We start from the raw sequence: 12,859 nt of genomic DNA, 5'->3' as shown, positions 1-12,859 counted from the left end.
CGGTCACAGAGACAAAGAAGTCTGAGGGTAGATGATGGCTGACAGGAGATCCCGTGGCTTGGGGAAGGTGAAGTGGGGCAGGACAACATCTGTCAGGGGAAGGGATGTCCTGAGAGCACATGCATGGGACAGGAGACCTCACGGGTGTGGTGAGGTAGCTGGAATGAGGCTTCCTCCAAAACACAGTATCCAGAGACAGATGGACAGACAGATGGACACCCCTCTGGGTGGCTGAACTGCTGGTGCTTTTGCTTAAATTCCACCATGGTACTTCTGGTCCAGAAATGCAACCCTCCTTGCATGCAGGAGGAGAGGGGAACAAGATACAGGGGTAAAATATAGATAGCAGGAGGGTAAGTGATGAAAGAACTTGCTTTTTTTATCAGCAGGCACAACTGTGATGCACATGGTAGAAGCTCAGTGAGGTGCAGACGAGAGGAAGGTGAGACTGTGCAGTATTGGTACAGTGACAATAACCACGAAGGGGGAATATCCAACCTCATTCTTCATGGTTTAAACCATTAGAACCTATTATGTGAGTTAATCCGTGAAGAAGGGAGATCATCCCCCGTCTGTTGACAGTGAGGTTCCTGCATGTGCCCAGGGGGTGTGTGCATCACTCCCCTGGCCCGAGGGAGCTACAGAGCTTCTGAATCTCATTAGAGTATGTGACACATTGGCCTGCTAGATAAGGAAATCAAAGCATGGTGACTAAATTAAAACAAAAATAGGTGTGTCTCATGTCTGGTCACTTCAGGGAGGAAACACCCTTCACACCAGGCTGTGGAAGAGGGCACACCCCATCCATGTCGAGTGAAGGTCTCAGCATTCTGTCCCCCTGCTCCCAAACCTGAGGGGCTGGGTACATTTCTAGGACCAGAGCTTGAAAGGGGAAGCTGGGGGAATCCCATGTCCTGATGAAAGGCACATATATAACAACTGCTTGCACCATGTGCTATTTTTAAGCCCCAAGATAAAATAGCATCCTAATGGCTTTCTTTGGGAGGTTGGGCGATGGTTTGAATTTCAGGGCTGTCCCAGCCTACCCTGGGCTCCAGATCATCATGGCCATGCAGATCCCTTGCTCTCGTTAGTAACTCCACCCCAGTTCTCCTCTGGAGCCTTTATGCTCTCTGAGCCAGGCAGACTCTGGTTCTGGTGCAGGGCTGACAGGACAAGCCCTGTAACACACACCAGCAGTGGTTACATCAGCACCATGTTAGGCAGTACCTCTACCCACTGGGCTGACCTGCTCCTGCCTTAATGAGAACTTCAAGTTGTTCACTGAGGCCTGAATTTATTCCTCCAATGAAAACTTAAGACTCCATAGCCTGGCTTTTAATGCACAGTGTCACACAGGAGTAAAGGGTTGGTGTTTTAAGGAGACAGAGTGTCCAGACTTCACTCTGTCAAGTGACAGCTTTGATAACTTGCCCCAGCCCAGCACACCCATCATAAACTGGAGCAGGTCACAGCCCTTTAATGCCATAGGTGTGTCCTTCACAAACTCTAGGTTGCAGCAGGCAGCTGCCCACCACAATTCAAACATCCATATTTCATTGCACAAGGGGCTGCCTGCTTCACGAAACCCCAGGAGGCTGAGCTTCCCATCTAAAGATATTTTCCTAAGTTTTTCCATCCCTGAAATGAAGTAACTCTGTTGCTACAGTGTGCAGCATCACAGTCCAGGCAACTCTCTCCCATCCCTTTTCTGAGAAAAGATTCTTCTGGTTGTCTCATCCCCATCCACAGCTGTTTCTTTGTACTAGTGGTGTGGTCTTTGCACCTTTGAAGCTGTCACATTTGTTTCCCTATTGTGCTTAGCTTCTCACTACACTTAGAACTGGCCTTCCTGATTTTCTTAGCTCTTGTCTTGCTTCAGCTGAAGCCAGCTGTGTTTTTATTGTTGGCATTGGAAGGAGCAAGATGGAAGTGTGTTTCATAGCTTGGCTTGTATCTCAATAACAGAATAACTTATTCTTGACTTAGGAGGAAGAAAAGAAAGGGAATGTATCCTCTTCCACACAGGTTAATTCCTGAAACTCTTCAGAAATCATCAATGTGAAGGCAGGACAAAATCTCAGCTGGCCTTATTCCTAGGTGAAGAGCTGACTGAGGAGTTCTGTGCTTACAAGCCTAACTTGCCCAGAAAAACTCATGGCTGCCTGATTATTCTGCCCAAGCTTAGCATGGCTCTTGTGAGGCACCATTTAATATGAGACCTCCTTGTTTTAGTTCTTTTCTTTACGTGAGCAATTTGAGGACAGAGTCAATTTGTTGCCTCCCTGAATACTTCCCCTATGCAAAAATTCAGAGCATCTCATTCATCTTTGTCCCTCAAAAGAATACAACTTACTTCTCCACTTGCTTTCCAGCTGCCTTTCAGTCTCTCAGCAGAAACAGCAGCATGAACTCCCAGTCGTGCAGGAGACAACAATCTGTGAGGCACTTCAGGTGTGTTTGTCTTTGTAATAGCAAGAGGGGATTATTTTTGTTGGGTTTTTGGGTTTGGGTTTTTTTGGGGAGGTTTGGGGTTTTGGGGGTTTTGTTTGTTTGGTTGGTTTTGTTTTTATGAGGGTGGGAGTGGAGGAAAGGTTGGAAGGCAATGGCTCTGCTCTTGGATAGAGCCAGAGAGTGGAAGTGGATGGGGGAAAGGGAAGGGGAGCAGCTCATCCCTCTGAGGAGGCAGCTCCCCATTCCCCAGCAGGGCAGGGGGAGCAGGCCAGCACCTGGGCTGTCTGATGGGAGGGAGCTGACAGGGAGAGCTCATCTCTGGGAAATGCTGGTGGTTCCTCACCACCTTGATGGGAGCCAGCACAAATTAAAGACACTCAGTAATGGGGCAGGATTTGTCCCTGCTGATTCCAAGGCATGGAGAGCAGGGAGACAGCACTGAACAGTGCAGGTTTCTGGCTCATTTCTCAATATTTTGTCCCAAGCACATGACATGGCAAGGTGAATGCTCCCCATGAGAAGTGGTTGGGAGGAAGGGCTCTGGGGTTGGTCCTGGCTCAGCAGGGATGCTGCTTCAGGAGCTGCTTCTTGCTGAGGGCTTTGCTGTCATCCCTCTGATCTCTCACTCATTTCAGACACACAGCAGAGCCTTTGGAAGGGGCACTTCCAAAAACAAGTGCCTGTCAATAGCAGTTAGTAAGTTATAAACCTGGGCACTCAGAAAACTTAAAAAAAAAAAAAAAAAGGAACTGGGAACTGGGTCTGTACATTTAAGTGGAACAGAGGAGAATTGCCTCAACATTTTCAGCAGCACCGGAGTCTCAATTTCAGGAAATTTAGGTTTAGATGAGTGAAATTTAGGTTTTGAATTTGAATGCTCTTACAAAACTCACCTGCAGCTTTCACTCCCTTGCTGCAGTCCTCGTTTCACAGCCACTTCCCCATCATGAATTAGGCATGCAAGCAGAAGCCAGCTCGAGGCAGGACACTGCTCCAGCGACAACAAAAGCATCAAGGGACACTGGCAGAGAGTCACCAGCCAGCCAGGGCTGTTATGCTCATCAAAGCTGACTCCAGCACAATGGAAGGCATGGAATTTTGGCCGGGGATCTCTGCCACCCCAGAGACCTGTCAAGGCTCTCTGACTGGTCATGGGATTTGCCTTGCAGCTGGCACACCCCGTGATCTCCTGCTCTGGGATCTGTCCTTCAGCTGTAACCTGGAGTCTGGGGCCATGGGGGAGGAGGTGGCTGCAGGGCAGCACTGAGAGGAGGGAGTGAGTACCAGAGCTCCCCAGCTACAGAATCATAGAACCCCAGACTGGCTTGGGTTAGAGGGACCTTAAAGACCATCTACTCCTAACCCCCTGCCATGGTCAGGGACCCCTCCCCCAGCCCAGGGGGCTCCAAGCCCCATCCAACCTTCAACACTGCCAGGGATGGGGCAGCCACAGCTTCCTTGGGCAACCTGGGCACCCAGGGGCTCAGCACCCTCACCCCAAACAATTTCTCCCTCCCTCCCTGCCCAAGATCTCCTCTCCATCTCCCCTCTCCCAGCTCCAAACCCTTCCCCCTCGCAGGCTCCCATCCCTCCAGGCCCTTGTCCCAAGTCCCTCCCCAGCTTTCCTGGAGCCCCTTCAGGACCTGGAAGGTGCTCTAAGGTCTCCCCATGGGATCCTTCTCTTCTCCAGCCTCAACACCCCCAACTCTCTCAGCCTGGCTCCAGAGCAGAGCTGCTCCAGCCCTCCCAGCAGCTCCAGGGCCTCCTCTGCACTGGCTCCAACAGCTCCGTGTCCTTCTGCTGCTGGGGACCCCAGAGCTGGACCCAGCTTTACCCCAGGGGGGTCTCCCCAGTGGGGAGCAGGGTCCTGGGAGCACCCACAGAGCACACAGCTGAAGGTGCTGTCCTGTGTCATGAGTGACCCTGTGCAGGACACTTCCCACACAGAGCATGGAGCCCAGGCCATGGGTGTTCCCGCAGAGGAAGGGGATAACCTGCAGAGGTTTCTCCTGATGCAGCAGCTGATATCTGCATGGTTCTTTATCTCTGCAGAGCCAGCCTGGCCTTCTAGAGGGCTCAGTCCTGCTCCCCTGCTCCGGAGAGGCTTTTAGCAGAGGATTGGCAGTGCTGATCTCTTCTCTAGGCTGAACCTTCATAAACCAAGCCAAATTTTTCCAAGGCAGAAAAACTGAGTCTGTGCTGTAATGACAGAATGAAATGTCCTCAGGAGTTTGCATGTAGCCTTGAGTTACCTTTTATAAATAGGTTAACAGCTGGAGGGCCCACGTTTGGTTAAAAGGGACAGACATACAGTACATGCCCTATATGATATGCTCTGTCCTAAGCAATTCTGCCATTCTGTTGATTTATATCTGGAGATTAAAGGATTTGCCTTTCAATCACATTACTCTCCTCCAACTACCGAGTGGGGGAGAAAGGAGATTTTGGTGGTGTCCTCCACTCTGGAGCTCTCCTCAGTGAAGCCACAGACAGTTTCCTCCTGTGCTGTGTCAGACATGCAGCTCCCAAATGACTCCTGATCACTCTGATGCTGATTTGCTGTTTCTGGGCACAGGACACTGGGGGGACAAGAGCAGGCGAGAGGTCTTTAGGCCCCAAGGAGCTTCCCAGCCCAAACTAGATGGACCATGTAACCAGGACTGACAAAAGCTCAGTGATGAGACAGAAGATTGTTCTGGGGAAAAGCAATCTGCAAAGAGCCTGGGTCCATTAGGCCCTGCAGGTCTGCAAGAAATTTTGTGCAAGTCATATCCCTCACCAGCAAAGAGAGTGTCTCAGGAGTCTGGTTTGGTTTATTTTTACTATTCTCTTCCTTTCTCAGGTGACCAGGCACAAGGCAAGGAGCAGAGAGCAGCATTCCACTTTGGATCACCCATCTGGAAGTTGGAAGGAGCATATCTGAGGGTGGTGAGATGGCAGGATCTCTCTCCTGCCTCTGAGATGTGGCATTATTGCTTGGAGGGAACTGGGAAAGGCAACTGTACCATCTACATCCATTTCCTACACACTCATCTGTGTTACAATATTTAATTATATTTCACCTTTTAAATCTCTGACATCCTGTTGTTCCTTTTGCTCATGAACCAGGCAGAAGTCAGGACAGTGCAGTAGTGCCCACGTTCCCCTCCTGAAATGACCCAGTCCCTCCAGACACCTGACTCCCATCAAATTCCCCTTGGTTCATCGAAGTGGCTGAGAGCACTTTGCCTGCAGAATTCCCAGGGCATTTTCTGGGGTTTATTTTCAGTCTGGGCAGCCAGTCCATTTGCAAGAACCCCGAGAAGGACTTGTGGGATGCAAAGAGGGTGTGTGTGCACGATGCTCATCCCCAGCTGTGCAGCCACTGCTGGTCCCATGTTGCACACTCACCAGTTCAGACATGCAAATCAAGGGTGTGTAGCTCTCACTGATGTGCTTCAGCTTCAAATATGAGCTGCACATGAAAATTGCATGAAAAAAACATTTTTCAGGCCAGAAGCAAGCCCTCTGTGGGGATTAAAGGCAGTGTCACATTAGCAGCAAGGACAGAGCTCAGCCCTTCTTGATCAAAAGCTTCTTTCCAGTGCAGCTCGAGGCAGTGGGGGCAGCAGTGCAGTCCCTGTGCCAAACAGGAATTATTCAGCTGCAGGAGAGGAGGAGGCAGAGCTCTGCACACACCTGAGACCCAGCTCACTGCAGTGCTTCAGGAGAAGTCCCTTGCCAAGCCAGCCACGGTCCCTCTCCCTGCAAGCCCCTCAGCACTGGGCACTGTGTTGGACTCCAGTGGGTGCCCAGCACTGACATTTATTTGTCTTTTCCAGCTAACAAAGCCCCCCCAGCTCAGCAGCCTTGGAGCTCCAGCTGGGGCAGCCAGACAGCCCTTCTGCAGAGTGTCACCTCCCTGAGATGAGGTCCCCAGGCCTGTCACTGCAGAAGGGTTTTTTGAACCTGCTCCCAGACCTTGGCTGCCAAACCAGTGTGAGGTTTACAACCCAGAGAGAAAATCACCTGACCCCTGAGGCTGGGTTTAGAGGAGGGATCTGCAAGGAATTATGTCACATCCAAAACTGTAGTAGGACAAAAGGGAAGGTACTGGCTGGGATGAGGGTGTAACTGCTAGAAACTGGCCTAAAGCAGAGGATGCATCACTGTGCTGCATGACATGGCTGCAGCAGAGAGCTGCCTGAATTATATATTAAACAGAGGGTGGATGACACTGGAATTAAAAGTTGCCTGAAAATACTGAAGGATGAAACTCAATCTGTCACATCAAAATGTAATTAACATGTTGTTAAGCCCCAGCTTTCTGGAAGAGACAAAGTAAACACAGTTTCTAGCAGTCTGTTCCTTCCCATGGGACTCCATAACAGACCTGGAGACCTGATTGTGAAGTTTCATCAGTGCCAGTAAAAGAAAAAATAATGCAGACAATATCCAAAGCTTATGTTCAAAGGCCTCTTTCTGCTCTCACTTCAACAAGAAATAAGAGCTGGGGGAAATGACAGCAGCTCTCCTTACTGTGGGTGAGAATTCCCATTTAAATTCTTATTCATCTTCCAAAAATGAGAGACCTCAAGAAAGGGAGTGGAGGGGGGAAGGGATGCACTGCAGTTGGTTGGAAAAGAAATACAACTGGTTCATACAAAGCATGGAAAATAATGATAATCCGATGAAAAAAATCTTGGCAGGCTAAAAAATTGGGAAAGGGAAGGAGGGGAGGGAAAAGCCAGAGGACTGTAGATAGAAAGTCTGGACAAATACAGAAGTTAAACCCAGCAAGAAGACTGAGACACAGCCCCCCACCCTCCCCTAGCATTCCATGAAAAACACACCTTGGGGGGAGCAAGCAGATGCTTAGGACCCAGCCAGGGAGGGGTGCTGGGAACTGGGTTATTTTGGTGTTTAATTTCTGCAGCCAAGAGGAGCTACCAGAGAAAACAGCCTGGCAGCTGCCAGGCAGAAGTTAAGGAAATTCAGACACACCTCTGTGGATCCAGTGTAATTGGAAACGTGGGAGGCATTCACCAGACAAGGATCCAAATAGCCCACCTCAACTATTTCCAAGTTTTTGATAAGCTGGATGAATCACTACCAGCAGCACTTGTCTGTGAAGTGGTTTCTGTATTAAAGACTGGGAGAGGGAGTGAGAGAGATTCTCTTCTCACGGGGAGAAAAGAAACTCTGCAGGAACCAAAGCCCCCCTCATCCTAACTACTCCCAAATTATTGGATGTGAAGGAGGCCTGGGGCAGCTGGGAACATTATGGATGTGAAATGCCACAAAATAAGTGATAATGAAGGAAGTGATAAAGACCTCTATAAACAGAGGTCTTCAGTGCCAGCATCAGTCAATAAACAGAAGGGTACAGATAGAGAAAGCTTGGGAAAAAGGAGTGCTGGGCAAGGAGTGGAAAAGATTGTAAGAGAGTAATGAGGAGGGAAGATGAGAAAGCTCTGTCACAATTAACTCACTTAAGGACACAGCTGACAGACTCCAGGCAGCAAACCTTGAGGAACATAAAAATACCTTATGAGAGGGAAGATACTGGCTTGAAATCCTGAAATGACTCAAGGTTTTTTTCCTAAATTAAAAACTATCCCCAAAGGTTATTACACATCACAACAAAATGCATACTACTGCTCCACTCCATATAAAATCCATATAAAATCCTATAGTCCTCAAATACTTTTGGAGTTACTCAAGTAGATCTGGGAGCTGCAGCCTCGCTGGGGATGCAGGGGATTGACTGAGCCCAAAATTTTAGGGAGCAGGAAAAACTGCAGGGGCAACAGGGAGTCTGAGAAGCTCTGGGTCAGATAGCATCCAGACAAATGTCACAAGGTATTTAAGGAGTTATTAACACATCCCTGAGGTGACCTTCAGGCCAAGGGGGAATCTGCAGTCCCTGGGAGACACTGCTGCAGTTGTTCTGCTGGTGAGAGGAGCCTTTGCTGTGGGCAGTTCTTAGAGGCCCACATTGTTATTGTGTCTCTGTTTTGAGATTTTAGCAGAAATACTGGCTTGTGAACTCCAGGCTGTGCTTGTGGTTCATACAAACCCCAAATGGAACTGGATGAAGCAAGGACAATGTTCAGATCCTTCTAACAGAGCACTTGGAAATTCTCAGAGTGCTTGCTTTTGGCCAGCAGAGAACCTTTTAATTTTCACTATACAAATCTCTCATTGTGGGGTTTTGGAAAGGGAGCTCTTGGTGGGAAGTTTTGTCCCATGTGGACATCCCTCCCCTGTTTTCTTAATGAGCAACTCCTCTCACTGTCAGCCCCAAAGCAATTTTAAAAGTCACTGGATGAACTCTCCTGCCTGAGAATCCTGAGGCTCCAGTGCCTCCTCTGCTTGGCTGTGGAGTCTTTGGATGAGGGAACAAGGGACAATCAGTTTGTCACAGCTCTCAGGGGCACTGCACAGAGCTTTGCATGCTGAGAGAGTTGTGCTGGTTGTAACCAGCCCGAACACTTCCCTAAAATTAGGATCTAAATAAATCCATCGCTTTGGGAGAGCATCTGCTTTTGAGTTAAATTACTCCAGATCTGAATACTCAGCAACGTTTGCTAAGCCTGAGCTGTCACCCTAGCAGAGCATCACCCAGTATTTGTCTGCAACCAAATTCCTCGAGAAACCTGAGAAGCAAAACGCGAGCCCAGCGAGCAGAGACCTCGCTGTCAGATCGCTGCCTCAGCAAAGGCAGCAGAGCTGGGGGAAGAGGCAGTCCCTGGGTTCTGAAGGAGCCGCAGTCATAATGAATGTTTTGCCAACCCTCCCTCTGGTTCCAGAACCTTCCCACAGTCACCCCAAATAAGCACTGGTGAGAAAGCAGTGTTATTAGAGAGGGGGGAGAGTGAGAACAGCCTGAGCATGGACATAGGGTTGTAAGAGAGGCTTGGGAAGCTGGGGAACTCACCCAAAGGTTTTAAAATGGGATCTTGTCTCTTGCAAAAGCAGGAATGGGGAAAGCAGGAACGGGGGAACCAGGAATGGGGGAAGCAGGAATGGGGAAAGCAGGAATGGGGAAAGCAGGAATGGGGAAAGCAGGAATGGGGGAACCAGGAATGGGGAAAGGAGGAATGGGAGAAGCAGGAATGGGGGAAGCAGGAATGGGGGAAGCAGGAATGGGGGAAGCAGGAATGGGGGAAGCAGGAACGGGGGAACCAGGAACGGGGGAACCAGGAACGGGGGAACCAGGAACGGGGAAAGCAGGAATGAGGGAACCAGGAACGGGGAAAGCAGGAATGAGGGAAGCAGGAATGGGGAAAGCAGGAACGGGGGAAAGCAGGAACAGGGAAAAGCAGGAATGGGGAAAGCAAGCTGTGCTGAGCACCCCACGGCCCCATCCCACTTCTCATCCTCCTGATGTGCCCCCCGAGCCCGTGGCAGACCCAGGGTGCTCCCCCAGGGTGCTCCATGTCCTGCAGACAGAGGGGACCCCACAGAGGGGACCCGAGGTGTGAGCTCTGCTCCCAGTGTGTCCCTGGGTGGGGGTCTCCTGGCTCCCTGCTGGATTTGTGCCATTGCAGGGGCTGCAGCAGGGACCGTGGAGAGGAGCCCCTTAGGGATGGCTCTGGCTCCTCCAGATCAGCTGGAGGGAGGCAGGAGGGGGACAGAAATGCAGGCATGGAGCAAAGTGAGGTGGGACCTGGGGGGGATAAGCATGGGCAAAGAGAAGAGCCTGCCTGGAGAGCTGCTGCAGGGTGGGACCATCCTCTGGAAGGGAACAGGGGCTGTAGGGCACCTGATTTCCCCTCCTTACAGAGCAAAAAGTAGTGAAAAAGGATGTAATTACTGCTGCTCTGCCCTGCGTTAGGGAAGAGAATCCCTGCCTCCCAAAATGCATTCATCTCAGCAGAGGTTACTGTCTGGGACAGAACCAGATGGGCCTTGCTCTTTCTCACCAGTTTTAAACTTTAATAATGAAACAGGAGATTTAAGCACTGGGAGAGCAAAGGAATAGATTCACACAATCACAGGAGGCCAGGGGCTGGAAGGGACCTCTAGAGACCACCTAGTCCAGCCCCCTTGCCAAAGTACTTCAAGTTGGCCAGCTGGCCTCTAAAGAAACCTTTCTGGCTTATTTAGAAACTCTGCTGCTCTTCTGGGTCAGCCTCTGGGACCAAATTCAGCCAGAACCTCCCGGGTGCCCACGTTGGGTGGCATGGGGTGGCTGTGGAAGGGCTGGGGAGATGAAAGCACCCAGGACCACCTGAGTCCCTGCAGCCCCAAAATCCTGGTGTTTCAGTGCAGGGATGGTGCCTGCTCAGTGAGGAAACTCGCAAGCAAAACGCAGAATTTTTTGCTTTTGCTGACAGCTTTGCTGCCAAAGTTGTGACCAAACCCTCCCTGGGCTGCTGGGAGAGCAGAACTGAGAGCTGAGTTTGGCAGGGGGAGGAAAGAACACCCGTGGAAGAGTTGTTCCAAAGCTTCCTGATAGGATCAGATTCAGAAGATGGGTCAGGAGAAGTCTTGGAATTGTGAGATTTGGAGGATGGGTCAGGAGAAGTCTTGGAGGAATTGTGGTGGAAGAGAAATTCTGTGTTCGTACGGGGAACACGCCCAGTTATTAAGGGGTATTAGGATGTGATTTGTAACCAAATATCACAAATATGGCTCTTTATTACCAAATGATCCTGAGCTAATCCCTTGGGGCTTCCCAGCCAGATCGCTCAGGCACAAAGAATGGGGAGATAAAATCTCTCCTAGGAGCTGACGACAGACAGCCTCTTGTTCAGAGAGGGAAATCAGGCCAAAACCGAAAGAATTGTTAAAAAAAAAAAGGAAGTCTATTGTTAGGGGAAGGCTGATGTCTCAGCCACCTACTGCACGAGGCCAAGAAGGGCCCAAGTGGGGGTCTTGGCTGTTTTGTTGTCATTTCTTTCTTACAGAAAATACACTTCAGCTGAAAACAATCAGCATATTTTTACACACTAATGTTTGTTAAAAAAAAAAAAAAATATATATATATATATATATATCTATCTATATATCTTCTTTCCTGCCAAGACAGCTGAGGGGAGCTTAATAAAATCCCAGAAATGGGATCCTGCTGTTGTGCTGAGGCCATGCTCCTGCAGCTGAGCCTGGCAGGGATCAGGGCTGGTTCTGCTATTTACAGGCCATTAATTTTCAAGCATTTAAAGTTGGTAAACAAAGAGAGGGCATTACACACATCTGCCCAGTGGTGCACAGCATTGGATTGCCACTATTGTGTCCTCATCAGGTGCTCCTGAAAATGGGGAGATGAAGCTGCTCTGTCACCAGCAGAGATCAGCAAGGAGCCCCAGGGGTGATGGGGAGAGGGCACTGAAAGCAACAACAAAGGGATGAGGGAAAAGGGATTCAGGATCACAGAATCTTCCAGGCTGGAAAAGACCCTTGGGATCATGGAGTCCAACCATCACCTCTACTGTACAAAGTTCTCCCCTAAACAGATTCCCAAGACCTAAACCACCCTTAGGCACACCCAGGGATGCTGCCAAACCCCAAATTTCTAAAGAACCCAGAGCTTTGGTGCCTGCACCCACTGTCCCCAGTGTCCTCCTGCATCTGCAGACAGCAAGGCTCAGGGGCTGCTGGAAATTCCCTTGGGCCCAGCCTGGCCAGGTATGTAGAAAGCATTGAGAATGTCCTGCTGTTTGTACAAGTGTTGTAGAAGCAGAGTTTGTCCCAACCTTGGCTGCTGTCATTTGAATATTGAAATTCTCCTCAGTGGGCAGCTTGGTGGAACAAGAAAGTGCCCCAGGACCTGGGCTGTGGTGGGGAGGGCATGGGGTAAATCCCCATCTCCTGCAGCCTGAGCCACGAAGGGCTGAAGCATTTGGGTTTTTTTTTTCAACTGGAATGGCTTCTCCTCCTGGACTGATTCAAATGGATGCTTCCAGTGACCCAACACCATGACTCAGCTGAAACCCAGGAGCAGCTCTTGCTGAGGGATGCTCAGCTCAGCTCAGATGCACAGGGGGGGATGGCAAAGCCCAACTCTGCCTGGAATAACCCAGTAACTCATGAGGGGGTGAGTGTCTGCGTGCTTTTGTCAAGAGCAACATCATGCTGGGGGAAGAAAAGGCTTTTCTTGCTTTGCTGTGGAGAGGGAGGAGAGAGCCCAGGCCAGGGTGCAGGCAAATCCTCCCCCTGAGCCCCAACCCAAGTTTGCTCAGGTGTGGCCAAAAGCAGAGGGTGAGCATTTGGCTGCAGAAATGGGGGAGGAAACTGCTTGAAGGCCTCTTAACCCCATGCTTTTTGCCTTGTTTTCTGTCTTCTTTTTTTTTCCCCCCCCTCAGGCTTTCCTCTTGCAAAGCCAGAGCTGGGCAGGGGGTGGGGATGGCTGGAGCAGCCTGGGTCTGGCAGCTTTCAGCCCAGCCTGGCTGCTCCTGGCTCTGCACAACCCATGCTGCTG

At 50.1% G+C, this 12,859-nt stretch overlaps 1 long non-coding RNA gene across 1 annotated transcript; it reads left to right on the top strand.

Annotated features, from left to right (window-relative positions):
- The first annotated feature begins 29 nt into the window (after positions 1-29).
- LOC139791936 (uncharacterized) lies at positions 30-5,524 on the top strand. The gene is made up of 3 exons (XR_011724089.1): positions 30-353; positions 2,376-2,454; positions 5,297-5,524. It is a non-coding gene; the product is annotated as an uncharacterized lncRNA (long non-coding RNA).
- The last annotated feature ends 7,335 nt before the right edge of the window (positions 5,525-12,859 follow it).

The sequence above is a fragment of the Heliangelus exortis genome, chromosome 2 (genome assembly GCF_036169615.1).
Source record: "Heliangelus exortis chromosome 2, bHelExo1.hap1, whole genome shotgun sequence".
In the NCBI taxonomy this organism is placed as follows: Eukaryota; Metazoa; Chordata; class Aves; order Apodiformes; family Trochilidae; genus Heliangelus; species Heliangelus exortis.
The sequence above is the reverse complement of the archived record's forward strand: the minus strand, read 5'-3'. Positions and strand labels throughout refer to the sequence as shown.